The sequence below is a fragment of the Lissotriton vulgaris genome, chromosome 10 (assembly GCF_964263255.1).
Source record: "Lissotriton vulgaris chromosome 10, aLisVul1.2, whole genome shotgun sequence".
Taxonomy (NCBI): domain Eukaryota; kingdom Metazoa; phylum Chordata; class Amphibia; order Caudata; family Salamandridae; genus Lissotriton; species Lissotriton vulgaris.
In genome coordinates this window covers 745579050-745597261 of record NC_141698.1, presented here as the reverse complement: position 1 = coordinate 745597261, position 18212 = coordinate 745579050, and positions in this window count along the sequence as shown.

The window sequence follows — 18212 nt, the reverse complement described above, 5'->3', positions numbered from 1 at the left end:
AGTGTAATACATCAGTTTGGTGCTAATAACAATCCGAGTACAATTTTCTATCACAAGTTGAAACCAATGCATATCTAATTCGTCAAATTCTGGCATTTCTATCGATAGATTTGTTTCAATTATGTGTCAAGCATTGTCTAAAAAGAGCATTTGTTTTGGAAGTGAGGATCAAATTTATTTAAATCTTATTTATCCTTCCTTAAATGTGATCTGAACATAACACTCTTTGTCGTTTGGCTGTGTTACTTAGACTGACATCATATTGATAAGCCCATGCTTGTCACGTGACCATTTTACATTAGGAGAAACATACACATTGAATGTAAGAAACAGGTTGAGGCTCAACAGAGGCACAGACATTAGCTTTTCAACTTTATGGATTCATTTAATCTTGCAATGATAGCATTTGTCTAAATTCTCGGTTAAAGGGGACACCGTACACCATAGACTGCAGTGTGTGTGTGTGCATACATATACATATATTCACTGAAAAAAACAAAGGTTACAGGGACGTTAAAGTTAGGAAATAGTAGTAAAAAAACCTTAGAAATTCACTCAACAAAACAAAGTTTGCCCGGACGTTATGGTTAGGCTCATGTTTCACTTATACAAAACCAGTGAAATTCAGCAGTTATAGTTAGCTAAGTTAACTATAACGTACGCTCCTGCAATGCACTGCTTATGTCCTCACACATTACATCACTCATGACATGGTCAGTGACATAACTTATGATATCACTTGGCTCCACAGGGTCCTTGGGGGCCAACAATATCTCCTGTTACCACTAGTATGGCCCACACAGTGGGATTGCTGAGAGCTCTTCACAGGCCACATCCCCTTTCTCCACTACTCAACATGTGCACCTCCTGGCACACTGCTGGTTGGGGTATGAAACACCCTTGGCTTCAGGAGTCCTTGGGGGCCAACTATCCCTCCTGTTGCCTCCTATAAGTCCCACACAGTGGGATTGCTAAGAGGTCTTCGGAGTCACTCCCCCTTTTCCCACCAGTCTGCAAATGTACCTCCTGGTCCACTGCTGCTTGGAAGATGAAGACCACTTTAGTCCTGAGTCCCTCAGGTGGCAAGTGGATCTCATCCCCCCACCAACAGTGTGCCAAGAGGTGTGTTTGCAGGGGGGTAGAGAGAGGGGGCATGGCCTCTGACCACCTCTCAGCAATCCCACTGTGTGGGGCTTACTGATGGTAACACAAGGTCTTGTTGGCCACTTAAGACCCTCATCAGCCAAGGGGACTTTATCCTCCAACCAGCAGCATGCCTGTAGGTGCGTTTTCATAGAGGTGGAGAAAGGGTGTGAGTTGCCAGCTTTTTTTCTTCTATTGTTTAGCAAGAGGGGCCACCTGGCCGCCCTTCTCAGGACCACAACCCCCAAGGCCTGCCCATTTTTTTATTAAAAAAAGAGGGGGGCATGCGGCCTCCCCATCCGTGCTGATTTTGGTCCCTGGAAACCCATCCCCTGGCGGCCGGGCAATTATTTTTTTTAAATAATTGTAAGGGAGGGGGCCAAGCAGCACCCCTTCTGAGCCATTTTTAACCTTGGGTACCCCATCCCCTGGGGCCTGCCCATTAGAAAAAAAATTAAGAAAAAAACAAGCTTGCAGCCCCCCTTCCTGGCCGATTTCGGCCCCAGCGATCCTATCTCCCAGGGCGCGGCCTGTAGTGTGGGTGCCCCTGTCCCACCGAAGGGAGCCCACATTTTACATGTTGGGGACTGCAGGGGGAGCCGCATTGCCTTGAGACCCATGGAGCTTCTAACATGCAGCTCCCTGGATCTCAAAGCGATGTGTCATTTTCCCTGCATGCTTGACAGCCGGTAGGGAAACAGACATGCTCTGCTTTCAGCGATAGAGAGCATTTTCTGCTCTTGCTTTCTGAAAGCAGAGGAGGTTTGCAGTGGCTTGGTTGGTTCCTGCCTTCTGACTTTGTTTTGGCCTTGGATAAGTGGTGGTCCTAAGGCCGGGGGTCCGCAACAGACCCCCTTCAATGTTCTTTTTGTCCCTGGGGGAGGTGGTAGTCCCCAGGGCAGCAGTGAGGCCATGTAAGCCCCCTCGCATTTCTGTTATGTTCAGCCCCAGGAAGGTGGTGGTCCCCGGGGCTGAGGGGGAGAAACGTGAGCCCAAGCTTCATTAAAATATTAGCCCTGAGGAGGTGGTGCTTCCCATAGTGCGGAATTGCCACAAGTGCAACCCCCTCACAAATAATGAAAGATGCCCCCGGGAAGATGGCGGTCCTCTGGGCTTAAGTGACTCTAGGAGGGGGGCCCATGCACCCACTCCTACTTACTTACACATGCCTCCAGGACCTGGCCCACACGGGGGCCTATATTAAATAAAGGGCTTCATTTTTTTCTATTTCATTTTGGTGAGCGTTGTAAATCCAGCGCATCCGCTGCCAAAGCTTTTCTTTTTATAAAAATGCTTTTTTGGTCGGCGGGGTCCCTGTAGAATCTCCCAGGAGGGATCTGGGGGTCAAGGTTTTTCTATCCTGTCCCCCTTTTTTTAAAAATGTTTGTCAACGCTTCCTGGTTAGTAGTGTTGGCAGCCAATCAGATCTCATGCACAAGATCGGGAGCTAATGAGTTTTGAAAATTTTGCGAAGATTCTTCAAACAAAAATGTTATTGGAAAATGAAATGCTCTTACCTTGGAAACTACAGCCTAACTGTAACTACCTACTGGAGACCGCCATATGTATGCGTCTTCAAACTTTTGGACAAACTTCTTTTGGATATATGGATATATATATATCCAAACCAGGTTTGTCCACAAGTTTGAAGACACAATTCCAGGCCCGTAAACTGTATAATGAGGCTAAAACATTTGGGACTGGAGTTCCTTTTGGTAGCCTAACGCGTTTCAGACCTTCATTGGTCCTTGGTCACATGCAGAAATACAGCTTTGCACTAACACTCCTGCAGCACCTCCTATTAGCATGATAGTTGGCAGTATTCTCCTCTAGTGGGGCTCCCAAGTGAGCTTTTCAACTTTACAGAGCATGCTCGGATTCGTAGTGCTAACAGTTTTTTTAAATTTCCGTTAGTAGGTGTGCACTGCCATATAAAATCATTTCCATAATTCATAGCCCCCCAGTGGGCATTTCAGTGTCATTTGTTAAATAAAATCTGCTCAACCGGCCATTCCTCAGCTTAACAACAATTAATCAAGAGTCAATGCAGACCCACCTTTCAGTTGCAGTGGTGGTGCTGTCTTCACAACAGGACTGCCGCTTTAAACATCCAAACCAAGTTTGTCCACAAATTTGAAAACGCAGTCCCAGGCAGGTAATGTGTGTAATGAGGCTAAAAAGTGACATTTGAAACTGAAGTTCCTCTCTTTAACCTAACGTATTTCAGACCTTCCTTGGTCCCTGGTCACAGGCAGAAATACAGTTTTGCACAAACACTCCTGCAGCACCTCCTAGTAGCATGATCATGAGCAGTATTGCCCTCTAGTGGACCTCCCAAGAGAGCTTTTCAACTTTACAGAGCATGCTGGGACTCATAGGGCGAACAGTTTTTGTCTTTCCTTTAGTTGGTGTGAAATGGCATATAAAAAAAAAATATATATATATATATATCACTGAGCAAGGACACAGCGTCCGAAACGCGTCTGAAGGCTTGCACCACTTCACCAGCATGGAAAAATAAAAGCAATTAAATAAGAAGTCTGACTCTGACAATATTTTGAAGTTTGCGTACCTGTCTGCGCTGCGAAGCACATTTGGGACAAGTTGGATTCGTATATATATATATATATACATATATATATATATATATATATATATATATATATATATATATATATATATATATATATATATATATATATATATATATATATATAAAACACAGTTTTGCCTGCTGAGGAGAAAGCCACACTACAGGTGAGTTCATTGCCCAAAGATTCTTTATTGAAGGATGCTTGCGAGGATAGAGGCTGGAACAGCACAGGAATCAATAGTCCAAAGCCTGACGCGTTTCATGTATTCCACTTCTTCAGAGGCGTGGACTTGCAGCATCTAAGGCACAGCAATTTCGGCACCATTAAATCGTATTGTCCCGCCCTTGGTGGGCGTGGCCACTTCCGTGGCTCTCTGGTCTTTGTGGTGCTCAATTGTTGCTCCAGTGAGCTGACGTGTCGTAGTGCACAGATTAAATGCAAATGTGAAAACCCCAGTGGGTTGTGGTGTCCTCCTCGAGTCCCCGCTGCACTCTTACCCTTCAATAAACAGGCACCTGCTACCAAAGCAGCGACGTCTTTGAGCGTTGCTGCAGAAATGCAAACCGCATCGGGGGTTCCTCCGCGGCTCAGGTGGGGCCGCTTCCATACAAAACACAGTTTTGCCTGCTGAGGAGAAAGCCACACTACAGGTGAGTTCATTGCCCAAAGATTCTTTATTGAAGGATGCTTGCGAGGATAGAGGCTGGAACAGCACAGGAATCAATAGTCCAAAGCCTGACGCGTTTCATGTATTCCACTTCTTCAGAGGCGTGGACTTGCAGCATCTAAGGCACTGCAATTTCGGCACCATTAAATCGTATTGTCCCGCCCTTGGTGGGCGTGGCCACTTCTGTGGCTCTCTGGTCTTTGTGGTGCTCAATTGTTGCTCCAGTGAGCTGACGTGTCGTAGTGCACAGATTAAATGCAAATGTGAAAACCCCAGTGGGTTGTGGTGTCCTCCTCGAGTCCCCGCTGCACTCTTACCCTTCAATAAACAGGCACCTGCAACCAAAGCAGCGACGTCTTTGAGCGTTGCTGCAGGAATGCAAACCGCATCGGGGGTTCCTCCGCGGCTCAGGCGGGGCCGCTTCCATACAAAACACAGTTTTGCCTGCTGAGGAGAAAGCCACACTACAGGTGAGTTCATTGCCCAAAAATTCTTTATTGAAGGATGCTTGCGAGGATAGAGGCTGGAACAGCACAGGAATCAATAGTCCAAAGCCTGACGCGTTTCATGTATTCCACTTCTTCAGAGGCGTGGACTTGCAGCATCTAAGGCACAGCAATTTCGGCACCATTAAATCGTATTGTCCCGCCCTTGGTGGGCGTGGCCACTTCCGTGGCTCTCTGGTCTTTGTGGGGCTCAATTGTTGCTCCAGTGAGCTGACGTGTCGTAGTGTACAGATTAAATGCAAATGTGAAAACCCCAGTGGGTTGTGGTGTCCTCCTCGAGTCCCCGCTGCACTCTTACCCTTCCACAAACAGGCACCTGCTACCAAAGCAGCAACGTCTTAGAGTGTTGCTGCAGGAATGCAAACCGCATCGGGGGTTTTCTTCCCGGCTCAGGTGGGGCCGCTTCCATACAAAACACAGTTTTGCCTGCTGAGAAGAAAGCAACACTACAGGTGAGTTGATTGCCCAAAGATTCTTTAGCGGGACAATACGATTTAATGGTGCCGAAATTGCCGTGCCTTAGATGCTGCAAGTCCACGCCTCTGAAAAGGTGGAATACATGAAACGCGTCAGGCTTTGGACTATTGATTCCTGTGCTGTTCCAGCCTTTATCCTCGCAAGCATCCTTCAATAAAGAATCTTTGGGCAATGAACTCACCTGTAATGTGGCTTTCTCCTCAGCCGGCAAAACTGTGTTTTGTATGGAAGCGGCCCCGCCTGAGCCGCGGAGGAACCCCCGATGCGGTTTGCATTCCTGCAGCAACGCTCAAAGACGTCGCTGCTTTGGTAGCAGGTGCCTGTTTATTGAAGGGTAAGAGTGCAGCGGGGACTCGAGGAGGACACCACAACCCACTGGGGTTTTCACATTTGCATTTAATCTGTGCACTACGGCACGTCAGCTCACTGGAGCAACAATTGAGCACCACAAAGACCAGAGAGCCACGGGAGTGGCCACGCCCACCAAGGGCGGGACAATACGATTAATGGTGCTGAAATTGCCGTGCGTTAGATGCTGCAAGTCCACGCCTCTGAAGAAGTGGAATACATGAAACGCGTCAGGCTTTGGACTATTGATTCCTGTGCTGTTCCAGCCTCTATCCTCGCAAGCATCCTTCAATAAAGAATCTTTGGGCAATGAACTCACCTGTAGTGTGGCTTTCTCCTCAGCAGGCAAAACTGTGTTTTGTATGGAAGCAGCCCCGCCTGAGCCGCGGAGGATATATATATATCGCTGCACACTTTCTGTTTCCAATTGCGGTGTCAGAAAAAGAATGGCCGCCACGCTGGTATCCGTTTCATGAATTTTATTCACCAAACCCCCCTCACCCCTTACAGACGCGTTTCGCCTTCACAGGCTTCGTCAGTGTAACGTTAGTGTGCGATTAAAATCACCATTTTAAAGCCATTGGTCAGCTACACACTCCATAGACATAAAAGAAGGACATATTTTCTACAGCATTTTAGTGGCCATCTTATAATGTGCAAATTGCATTACTACACAGGCTGTGCAATGGTGATTAACGTGAAAGTGCATTGTGCTCATTAAAAACAGGTAATGTTGTAAAACAGACAATTTATACTTTTCATAAATTCATTTTTCACAGTAAGAAAGAATAGGTCAGCAATTGAGATATTTACAACAATTCATTTCTCAATGTGTCCGTTTTAGGTTATTCAGCCCTGAATGGGCGATTTTTACAATAGTGCAAAACAGAAAAGACTTTTAAGGCATGACAGATCGTTGGGAAAGTAGAGATGTTCTCCAGATCAGTTTCATTGTCTACTATAATTCCCAGATCATTGTGACACTCTACTGATTACAAATGAACCCACAGTTCTTCATTAATATTTAAACCCCAAGGAGTTGTAGTTTTAAGACTAATGATGTGTTTAGACTCCAGGATACGTAGAGACTTGTCCCTGTCCCCTCCCCGTTCTAATTTGGGGGCCTGATCAATGCAATAGAAACTTAGTTTCTCCCACTTGCTCTGATGGTGTTGTGCAAAGTGGCGGGCAACTGGATATGATTTGTCGTTGTTTGTGATAGCCCGCATGTGTTCAAGGATCCTAAGTTTCACTGGTTTAATGGTGCTGCCAATGTATCGCAGCTTGCAAGGACAGGTGAGACAGTACACAGTGTACTCCGAGTTGCAGCTGAGCAACTGCTTTATTTTTATATTGGGTTTGTTATCGCCTGTGCGATTTGGGTATTCAGATATTTTGTCACTAAATCTGCATGCCTTACATTTAAGACAAGGGAAGAAACCAACCGATTTCGATATTTTGATGGGTTTTGCCAATGATTTAAAATGGCTGTGGACCAAATGATCTGCCAAAGATGGACATCTTTTGTAGGTAATTAGAGGCTTTTTTGGCAGATTCTTCTTGAGGACTTTGTCAGCAGTGAGTATGTGCCAGTGTTTTTGAAAGATATTTACTATTTCACCTGATTTGGTATCAAATTCCGTTATCATACGGACCTCATCAGGTGCCTCTGTTTTAAGTTTGGGAACCAGGAGATCCCTCCTGTTTGTTTTAGAGGCTTTGTCACTGGCCTGTTTGAGGATGTTGATTTTATATCCTCTACGCTCAAATCTACCATTTGCTTCAGTTGCTGCATGCTTATAGTCTTGTTGAAGAGAACAATTTCTCTTTAGGCGTAAAAATTCGCCATATGGTACATTTTTTACAAGACTTTTTGGATGATAAGATTTAGCATGCAAGACCGCATTGCCCGCTGTGGGTTTTCTGTACAGGCGGGTGTGCAAGATGTTATTATACACAAATATTTCTAGGTCTAGGTAATTGATGCTACTGGTGCTGATGGTGCTGGTAAATTTTAGATTCAGCGTGTTATCATTTAGTATGGTAATGTACTCTTCTGCTGATTGACGATCACCCTGCCAGATTATAAATAGGTTGTGAATATACCTAGTCCACATGAGTATTTTTTCAGTCCATTTCTGATTGGAGTCACTCCACGCCTCATGCTTCTCCCACCAGCCCACGAATAAATTCGCGTAGCTGGGGGAGAAGCACGAGCCCATCGAAGTACCCCTTTTCTGATTGTATAGAGTCCCATCAAATAAAAAAATATTGTTGAACAAACAAAATCTGATCATGGACAAAATCATGGCAATATGACTTCTGAAATGTTCTGGTTTCTGATCTAAAAACCATTTGACGGCACAAAGACCTTGTTCGCGGTTGATGCAGGTGTATAAATTTACTACATCTAAAGTAATTAATAACATTTCTGAGTCCCACATGACATTGTCCATGACATTTAGGAAGTCTTGGGTATCCTTCAAATAGGATGGAAGGTTTTTGACAAATGGAGCCAAGTATGAATCGACAAATCTGGAAGTGTTCTCGAGAAGGCTTCCTACAGAGGACACTATTGGGCGTCCCGGAGGTTTTTTTGCATGTTTGTGCACCTTTGGTAGGTGGTAAAACGTTGGTAATATTGGCGCTTCACATTTGAGAAAGATGTATTCATCCATTGTTAGCATGCCTTCTTTTTGCCTATTATCTAACATGCTATGAAAAGTCAAAATGCTTTTGTTGTACTCAGTTCTTTGTATTGGAGTATAACATTCTTTGTCTTTTAACTGTCTGTGGGCCTCTGCTAGGTAATGTTCACGGTCAAAGATCAGGATGTTTCCTCCTTTATCAGAAGGTTTGATTTCAATTGTAGTGTCTTCCTTTAGCGATCTAATGCTTGCCATTCTCTTTTTGTTATGTTTGATGTTTTTTGATTTATTTTGTTCTTTGTTCCAGATGAAATTTTGTCTAAATCTTCTAGGACTGCTTGTTAGGTCCTGGTCCCCAGTCCTCTTTTGCTGACCATGTCCAGACACATCACATGACACCCCGGATATATAAAAAGGAGTCTTACCCTTGTGTCCATGCTTGTTATTGCTACCTGGTGGTTCCTGCATTCTGGCTCCGGTGTTTTCCCTGTTTGATGGCTGTTGTCTTTACACGGGCTCGTGTGAAGAATTGGAGGATTCCTGCTGAGTACAAGTTGTTCCCCTTTTTTCCTTGCTACCCTTCTTGTCCCAGTCCCTGTTTATTGGTCCTCTCCGTGTTTTTGCTAACCTGCCCCATTCCTTAGCGAGGGTTCGTTAGTTAGTCAGTGTTCTTTAGTTTATTCCCTTCTTTTATTTAGTTTACATTCCTTAGTTTGCCTTTTGGACCGTGGGGGTTGAACATTCAGGGGCCCCTGTCTGTTATTTACCCGTTTTTCGCTGTCCTCCCGTTTTGGAGACGCGGAGTCCCGGTCGCGAGAAACGCTACCAGTCCGCATCGTTATGCGGAAGTGACGTTTTCGTCCTTTCCGCGAAGCAAACCCGGCTGGGTTTGTTTACTTTCCTTCCGAGCGAGCGGAGGAAAAGACGCGTTCTCGCTGGTTCCTCAGCTAAATTCATAGCGCCCGATACAGAGGGGTTTTTTCAGAACCAAAACTGGGGTCTGTTTTTTACCCTGTATCTTCTTGATTTAACCTAACCAAACACCCTAACTCTGCTAAGTTAAATCCTGTCAGGAAGTGCCTGAGAGATGTTATCTCGGGGGTGTACTGATGGACAAACTCCTTGAAGCTAAGCCTGCATTATCTTCCGGTAAGTGTCTGTGACAATATATGTTGGATATCGGTATTGTGTTGCCAAAGAAGGACTGGGGATTGTATAATTACAGTAGGGTGTGTTTTGTGTTCCCCTATTCTTGCAGGTGCAGAAGAAGGAGGCGGGTGTATCTTTTAAACCAAGATAACGGGTGGAAGGTTTGGTTACCTTTTTGTTTCCACCCTCTTTTCTGGTTCAGCAGCTTACTCATGTGTACCATTCAGTGAGTGGTTGGTGAGCCGGGGAAGGGGACTGGAGTATTCCTCGTTCCTGCAGTGTGTGGGTTGGGCAGGAGTCCAACAGAATAACAAGCCCACGTTTTAATACACTGCCCGAACTTGGATGGATGAGGCAGGAGGAGGGGCTATGGCGGGCGCAGAAGCTCCCTCCATGTTAGATATAATGGGGGCCCTTGCTGCATTACAGGTGCAAGTACAGGAATTAAGACAGGAGAACGTAGGGTTGAGGCAAGAGCTGGTAGCTGTAAGGGCTCAGGCCCAGGCCCAACCTAGAGCGCAAAATCCCGTTATACATCCGGCTACCTTTCAATATGGGGGAGCAGGACAGAGTAATCCCGGGGGAGGGACACCTGTGGCAATTACCGTGAATTCCCCTGTTCCGGTACCTTTGGCCCCACCTGAACGGTTTTATGGAGACAGCGGGAAATACGGGATGTTCATGAACCAGTGCCAGTTACACTTCATATGTAGGCCTGGTGCTTTTCCAGACGATGCTGCGAAGGTGGCCTTTACTCTCTCATATCTGGCTGGTACTGCTGCACAGTGGGCTATCCCCTTAGTGGAAGGAAATGACCAAGTATTGAGAGATTATAATGCTTTCAAGGAGTTGATGAGGGGATTGTTTGCAAAGCATGCATTTATGCAAGCTAGTGATTCAGAATTACTAAAACTACGACAGGGGCGACAGGATCTTCTGACATATATCGCGTCTTTCAATAGATTGATTGCAGAGACACATTGGCCTGCTGATAAGCGGACGTCTTTATTCTATCAGGGTCTTAACGACGATCTGAAGGATGTGGTATCGCAAGTCGTAGATCCCCCTGAAGAGTGCGCCGCTTTCATTGACTTAGTGGTTAAGTTGAACCATAGGTTGTCAGAGCGACGTGGTGATCGTGGTCGTTTCCAGGTGTCCAGAGGGAGCTTTATAAAGACCGAGGTGAAACAGCAACCCAGTGAAGCCAAACCAGAGCCCATGGAAATAGGAGGCGTTAGGGGGCCCCTCACTCCTGAAGAAAGAAAGAGACGTAGAGATCAGAACTTATGTCTCTATTGTGGACAGGGGGGGCATTTCGCAAGGGAGTGTCCCGTTAAACCTTCTGGAGCTGGTTATGGCAAAAAGGTGGCATATGTAAATGTGGAAAGGGCACACCTACTCCCGCCAAGCAGAGCTCAATATGAGGTGTTGGGGGCAGTGGATGTGGCACCCCGACACTTTGTAATTACAGCACAACTACTATTGGCAGAATACCAAAGGGTGCCTGTTTCGGTCTTATTGGATTCAGGGGCCACGGGCAATTTTATTGATATCTCCCTTGCAGAGAAGCTTGGCGTGCCTTGTCGGTATAAAGAACAGCCAGAGCCGGTCCGAGCGATAGACGGAACTGAGTTGTCATCAGGGTGCATCACTAGACAAACCCTGCCGCTTCACTTGTTATGTGACAATGGTCACTCGGAAAGTGTGGTGTTTGACTTGATAGACGCGCCTTCCTTTGGGTTGGTTCTGGGGGTGCCTTGGCTCCAGGAGCACAACCCTAGGATTGATTGGGTACTTCGGCGTGTCACTCTTGATTCGCATTATTGCTTGAAGCATTGCTATGGCGAGGCTAGTGGGAAGGTCCCTCCTCTATATTGCGCCGCCATGGAAGAGAAAGGAGTTCCGAAACAGTACGCGGAATACGCCGATGTGTTTGACAAGGGTCGTGCGCAGAGTCTGCCGCCACATCGGTCGTTTGATTGCAAGATAGACCTCGTGGAAGGGGTTCCCCTGCCTTGTAGTAGAGTCTATGCACTGTCTGAACCCGAGGAAAAACATCTCAAGGAATATCTGGATGAGATGTTGTCGTTAGGTTTTATCCGTCCCTCTTCTTCGCCTGTCTCTTCGGCGATCTTTTTTATACCGAAGAAAGAAGGCACTCTTAGGGCGTGTGTGGACTACCGGACACTGAATAAAGCCACTATTAAGAACAGGTACCCTCTTCCGCTCATCCCCGTGTTGCTGGATCAGCTCCGCAGGGCCACAGTATTCACCAAGTTGGACTTACGTGGAGCATATCATTTGATCAGGGTGCGGCCCGGTGATGAGTGGAAGACGGCTTTTAAAACGAAACATGGGTTGTATGAATACTGTGTGATGCCGTTTGGCCTGTGTAACGCGCCGGCGGCGTTCCAGTATTTCATAAATGAGGTCTTGAGTGAACATCTGGACAAGACGGTGATTGTCTACTTGGATGACATCCTTATCTTCTCGGAGACTGGAGTAGACCATTCCACCCATGTGCGACAAGTGTTGCAGAAGCTGCGAGAACATCGGTTATATGCCAAACTGGAAAAATGTCAGTTTGATGCGAAGGAGGTAGAGTTTTTGGGGTTTCTCATATCTGCTGATGGGATCCGAATGGACCCTAAAAAGATACAGGCTATTCTATCTTGGCCAGTGCCCACTACGGTGAGGCACATACAGGTACTTTTGGGGTTCGCCAATTTCTACCGGCGTTTTATCACTCACTTTTCGGAGATTGTTGCACCTATGACCCGCTTGTTAAGAAAGGGGGTGTCCTTTGAGTGGACCCCGGAGGCACAGGGGGCTTTTCAGTTATTACTGGAGACCTTTACAACTGCGCCAGTACTGGCTCATCCTGATCCGTCATCCCCCTTTTTTGTAGAAACGGATGCTTCTGCCTGTGCAGTTGGTGGGGTTTTGTCCCAAAAGGAGGGAGGCACAGGAGATATGCACCCTATCGCTTATTTTTCGAAAACTTTGTTGCCGGCCGAACGAAACTATACAGTAGCGGAGCGTGAACTGTTGGCGGTAAAGTTGTCGTTTGAGGAATGGCGTCACTACCTCTGGGGGGCCCGTCATACTGTGACCATCTATACAGATCACAAGAATCTAGAGTATTTTAGATCGGCCCGGGCCTTGACACCGAGACAAATGCGATGGGTCTTGTTTTTCAATGAATATGATTACGTAATCACCTACAGACCTGCCGCTCAGCAGCTTAAATCGGACGCTTTGTCTCGGATTCATGTCAAACCAGAGGAAGTGAAGGCAGGGAAGGAAACTAGACCTATGCTTGATGTGAATAGGATTGTGGGAGCCGCTTCGGTGGAAGAATTCGCTTCCAGGATTAAAGATCTTTTGCGCAACATGGACTTGGCCCCGTGGTTGCGCTTATCACAGGTGGTGGCTAGAGAGGGGTTGTTATATCAGGGTGACAGGTTGTTCATTCCCCCGGAGTTGAGACCTAGGGTGGTAGAATGGTGTCATTCCTCCTCTTTAGTTGCGCACCCAGGAATTGGGAAGACAAAGGAGTTGTGTCTGAGGTGGTTTTGGTGGGATACGGTGGCACAGGATATCCAGAAGTATGTGTCAGCTTGCCCTGTGTGTGCCATCAACAAGCCCTCGCATAGTAAGCCCTCGGGCCTTCTTCAGCCGTTGGCAGTACCCCCTTCCCCTTGGCATACTATTAGCATGGATTTCGTTACGGACCTTCCCTTGGTCTCTGGCTTCACGGCTGTTTTTGTGGTCGTAGATTTGTTTACCAAGATGGCTCACTTTATACCGCTCCGTAACATTCCCACAGCGAAGGAGATGGCCTGGGAGTTTTTGGTTTCGATAGTGCGGTTACATGGGTTGCCCACCGCGGTCGTCTCAGACAGGGGTGCGCAGTTTGTGTCTCACTTCTGGAAGGAACTCTGTCTGGTGCTTAAGATGGATGTGCGCTTGTCATCTGCATACCACCCCCAGTCAGATGGGCAGACGGAACGCACCAACCAGACAATGGAACAGTATTTGAGATGCCTGACTACGTCCCTCTCGTGTGACTGGGTGAGGGCTTTGCCTATTGCTGAATTCGCATATAATAACAGCGTACATTCGGCCTTGGGTATGACGCCATTCTACTGCTCTATGGGATACCATCCTAAAGCCCTTGCCATTCAACCCACTGGGCACTTGCCAGCCATTGATGACATTTGTAAACGTCTGGGAAACATCTGGGAGACGGCCCGGGGTTGCTTACAGGATGCTAAGGAGGCTATGAAGGTCCAAGCTGATCGCCATAGGGTTCCAGCTCCCGGTTATAAGGTGGGCGATCAGGTTTGGTTGGCTTCCCGTAATTTGAAACTACCGGGTTCACGTAAACTACAACCCCGGTACGTAGGCCCATTCCCTGTGGATAAGGTAGTCAACCCTGTGGCGATAAAGCTTTTACTACCTTCGGACTATAAGATCCATCCCGTGTTTCACACCTCCCTGCTGAAGCCTTTTGTTCCCACAGATCAGGTTCTGCCCCCTCCTGCCCCCGTACTGGTGGATGGCGAAGAGGAGTTTGAGGTACAGGCCATTCTTGATTCAAGGCGGAGAAGGGGTAGGTTGTATTACCTGGTAGATTGGAAGGGGTATGCCCCGGAGGATAGGACGTGGGAGCCAGCTGGAGGTGTACATGCGCCTCGGTTGGTGAGGTTATTCCATAGACTGCATCCCCGGAAGCCGAGACCTGTGGGGAGGATTATCGGGGGGGGGTACTGTTAGGTCCTGGTCCCCAGTCCTCTTTTGCTGACCATGTCCAGACACATCACATGACACCCCGGATATATAAAAAGGAGTCTTACCCTTGTGTCCATGCTTGTTATTGCTACCTGGTGGTTCCTGCATTCTGGCTCCGGTGTTTTCCCTGTTTGATGGCTGTTGTCTTTACACGGGCTCGTGTGAAGAATTGGAGGATTCCTGCTGAGTACAAGTTGTTCCCCTTTTTTCCTTGCTACCCTTCTTGTCCCAGTCCCTGTTTATTGGTCCTCTCCGTGTTTTTGCTAACCTGCCCCATTCCTTAGCGAGGGTTCGTTAGTTAGTCAGTGTTCTTTAGTTTATTCCCTTCTTTTATTTAGTTTACATTCCTTAGTTTGCCTTTTGGACCGTGGGGGTTGAACATTCAGGGGCCCCTGTCTGTTATTTACCCGTTTTTCGCTGTCCTCCCGTTTTGGAGACGCGGAGTCCCGGTCGCGAGAAACGCTACCAGTCCGCATCGTTATGCGGAAGTGACGTTTTCGTCCTTTCCGCGAAGCAAACCCGGCTGGGTTTGTTTACTTTCCTTCCGAGCGAGCGGAGGAAAAGACGCGTTCTCGCTGGTTCCTCAGCTAAATTCATAGCGCCCGATACAGAGGGGTTTTTTCAGAACCAAAACTGGGGTCTGTTTTTTACCCTGTATCTTCTTGATTTAACCTAACCAAACACCCTAACTCTGCTAAGTTAAATCCTGTCAGGAAGTGCCTGAGAGATGTTATCTCGGGGGTGTACTGATGGACAAACTCCTTGAAGCTAAGCCTGCATTATCTTCCGGTAAGTGTCTGTGACAATATATGTTGGATATCGGTATTGTGTTGCCAAAGAAGGACTGGGGATTGTATAATTACAGTAGGGTGTGTTTTGTGTTCCCCTATTCTTGCAGGTGCAGAAGAAGGAGGCGGGTGTATCTTTTAAACCAAGATAACGGGTGGAAGGTTTGGTTACCTTTTTGTTTCCACCCTCTTTTCTGGTTCAGCAGCTTACTCATGTGTACCATTCAGTGAGTGGTTGGTGAGCCGGGGAAGGGGACTGGAGTATTCCTCGTTCCTGCAGTGTGTGGGTTGGGCAGGAGTCCAACACTGCTTCGTTGAAGAGATCTATTGCGTCATAGTTTGTGATAGGCAACTTTTTTGATTTATTTTTCATATGACTCGGGTCACGTTTTTGTGCGATGTTACTCTGTGATGAGATCTCCACAGTGGTTAGATTCGACATTAGTTCTTGGGTTGGTGTCAAAAGAACATCCGCTAGTTCTTCGCACGTCTGAGTCTCATTTTGATTTCCAGTGGAAACTTCAAGGTTGTGTTCCATACTCTCATTGTTAGGATTTTGGAGGAAGATTTTTTTAAACTTTAGTTTCCTGGTATATTTGAATAAATCAATCCGTGTTTTTACAGGATCAAAGTCACTAGCCGGACAGAAGCTCAAACCTTTCTTGAGGATGGAAGTTTCATCCTCCGTTAGTATTCTCTTGGAAAGGTTGATGACGTTGTTATCTTGTTCGTCCATTACCTTCTGCGGTTCAACCCGCTCCTGGTTACTCTTGGGGATGCTGTCGCTTGTTGGCCCCCACCTCTTGCTCCTCTTGCCCCTCCGCGTCCTCCTCTTTGTTTTTGTTGAGGTGCTGGTGGATGGTTTCTCTGTTGGGGGCGGAGACGGGTTTCTTTGATCACCTCGAACTCGTCGAAAAAAGGATCTTCAGTCGCCAGAGTTCTTTCTTTGTTACTCTCCAATTGTTCGCCTTCTGAGACTTCAGATTCCTCAGTTTCCTCATCAGTAGGTGTTGCATTCGTCTGTGCCATACGTTTTCTAGTGGCATCGAACTTCTTGGCGAATGTTAGGATTCTTCCTGTGAGGTAGTCTTGTTCGTCTCTGAGGAATTTTGATTGTTTTCGTTTTCGGATGGTTAATTCATAATTTTTGATCCTTTTGTTCATGGTATCCCTTAATTCTTCTTTTTCTTTGGAGTCTTTCTCTTTCGCTATTTGTTCTTCAATATCTGCTATTTCTTTGAGACATTTGTCTCTGTCACTCCATGCATACTTTATTAATATTCGCACCATTCCTTTCGCTGACTCTGCAGTGTACTCTGCCCAATCTTTGAGTAACGCTGGGTCTGGATTTTCGTACGATGGAATGGTGTAAATGCGTAATCCTCTTGGGATCCTTCCACAATCAATGTATCTCTCGAGTGAAGTGGCTTCCCACCACTTTCGAATTTCTCGTTCTTGTATTTTCTCTAATTTCGAAAATAGTACTTTTAGCACACTTCCAGAGGCAGTTATCATTGTCGTTTTATTTGACTGTGTTTGTCTGGTAACAGAGCTTCTAAACATGAAATTAGCAGCCGACTCCCTTTCTCCTGAGATACCATCTTCATTAGACATTTTTAAATTTGCACTGTTCTTACTGTGTTGATTAGTGTTAACAAGGGGGTGGTGACAGAGTCACTGTGGTTTGGGGTTCGGTGTTTCCTTTTCGGAACCTTCGGGGATGAGGCTAAGCGTATTAATCAGACATTCAAGTCGGCGTTCACTCACCGGGTTCGACGTCCGTTCTTGGTAGCCGTCAGCCGCTGCTGGCGCGTTACCCGTCTCCGTTCGGCAGACCCGTATGCTCCCGCTTTCGTGTTGAGTTTATCCTGTAAGCCGCTGCACTTTTTGCCGATGTGCTCACGATCTTCTCGCTTATTTCTCCTCGGGGCCAACGGTCATATTGGTTTGTAGCACGGTTTTGGATCATCGCCGTCGCTCCACTGCTCCCCGGGTGCCAAAGACGCCAGCGTTGGTGAGACGCTTCAATATCGCTGCACGCTTTCTGTATCCAATTGCGGTGTCAGAAAAAGAATGGCCGGCACGCTGGTATCCGTTTCATGAATTTTATTCACCAAACCCCCCTCACCCCTTACAGACGCGTTTCGCCTTCACAGGCTTCGTCAGTGTAAAATTAGTGTGCGATTAAAATCACCATTTTAAAGCCATTGGTCAGCTACACACTCCATAGACATAAAAGAAGGACATATTTTCTACAGCATTTTAGTGGCCATCTTATAATGTGCAAATTGCATTACTACACAGGCTGTGCAATTGTGATTAACGTGAAAGTGCATTGTGCTCATTAAAAACAGGTAACGTTGTAAAACAGACAATTTATACTTTTCATAAATTCATTTTCACAGTAAGAAAGAATAGGTCAGCAATTGAGATATTTACAACAATTCATTTCTCAAAAAAAAAATACATATATATTTATTGAATTATAATATGCAAACTAAGACAGTTGGTGTTGGATTCCATAGGTTTTGCAATTTTGCACCAACATTTCTGGATTAAATAGGTCCAATTCTCAATGACATTTGTTCACTGTTGCATAAAATCAGCGTTGGTATTTAAAAAGTGCAGATTCACACTTGCTAATTAATTTGCTCACACATAAACTTACATCAGTATGCTATGCTCACACATATGTTCCCCTGTCAGCGTGGCCAATTGTCATCACACTCTGCAAATGTTACCATATGGGCTTTTCCAGGGCACCTAACGCTGTAAAGATATTTAATCTAAATTCATTTGAGAAACGCTGTGCTCATGTCCTGTGTTTCAAATAGTCAGACATTGCCATCATGTGGTGGACCGTCATAAATAAGTATAGGTGTTAAGGATTAAGTGCTGGTGCTGAGCAGGGGAAAACACCAACATCAATTAAGCACTTGGTGTCACCCTCATGTAACTCCTATTCACCCTCCTGACACATAACATTCCTCTATATTCTTCAATGGACATCCCCCCTCCCAAGACCTCGGCAACAACTGTGGCACCTACTGCTACAGCAAGATCAGGGAAATATATGGCAGCTTTGTCAACCCCGATAC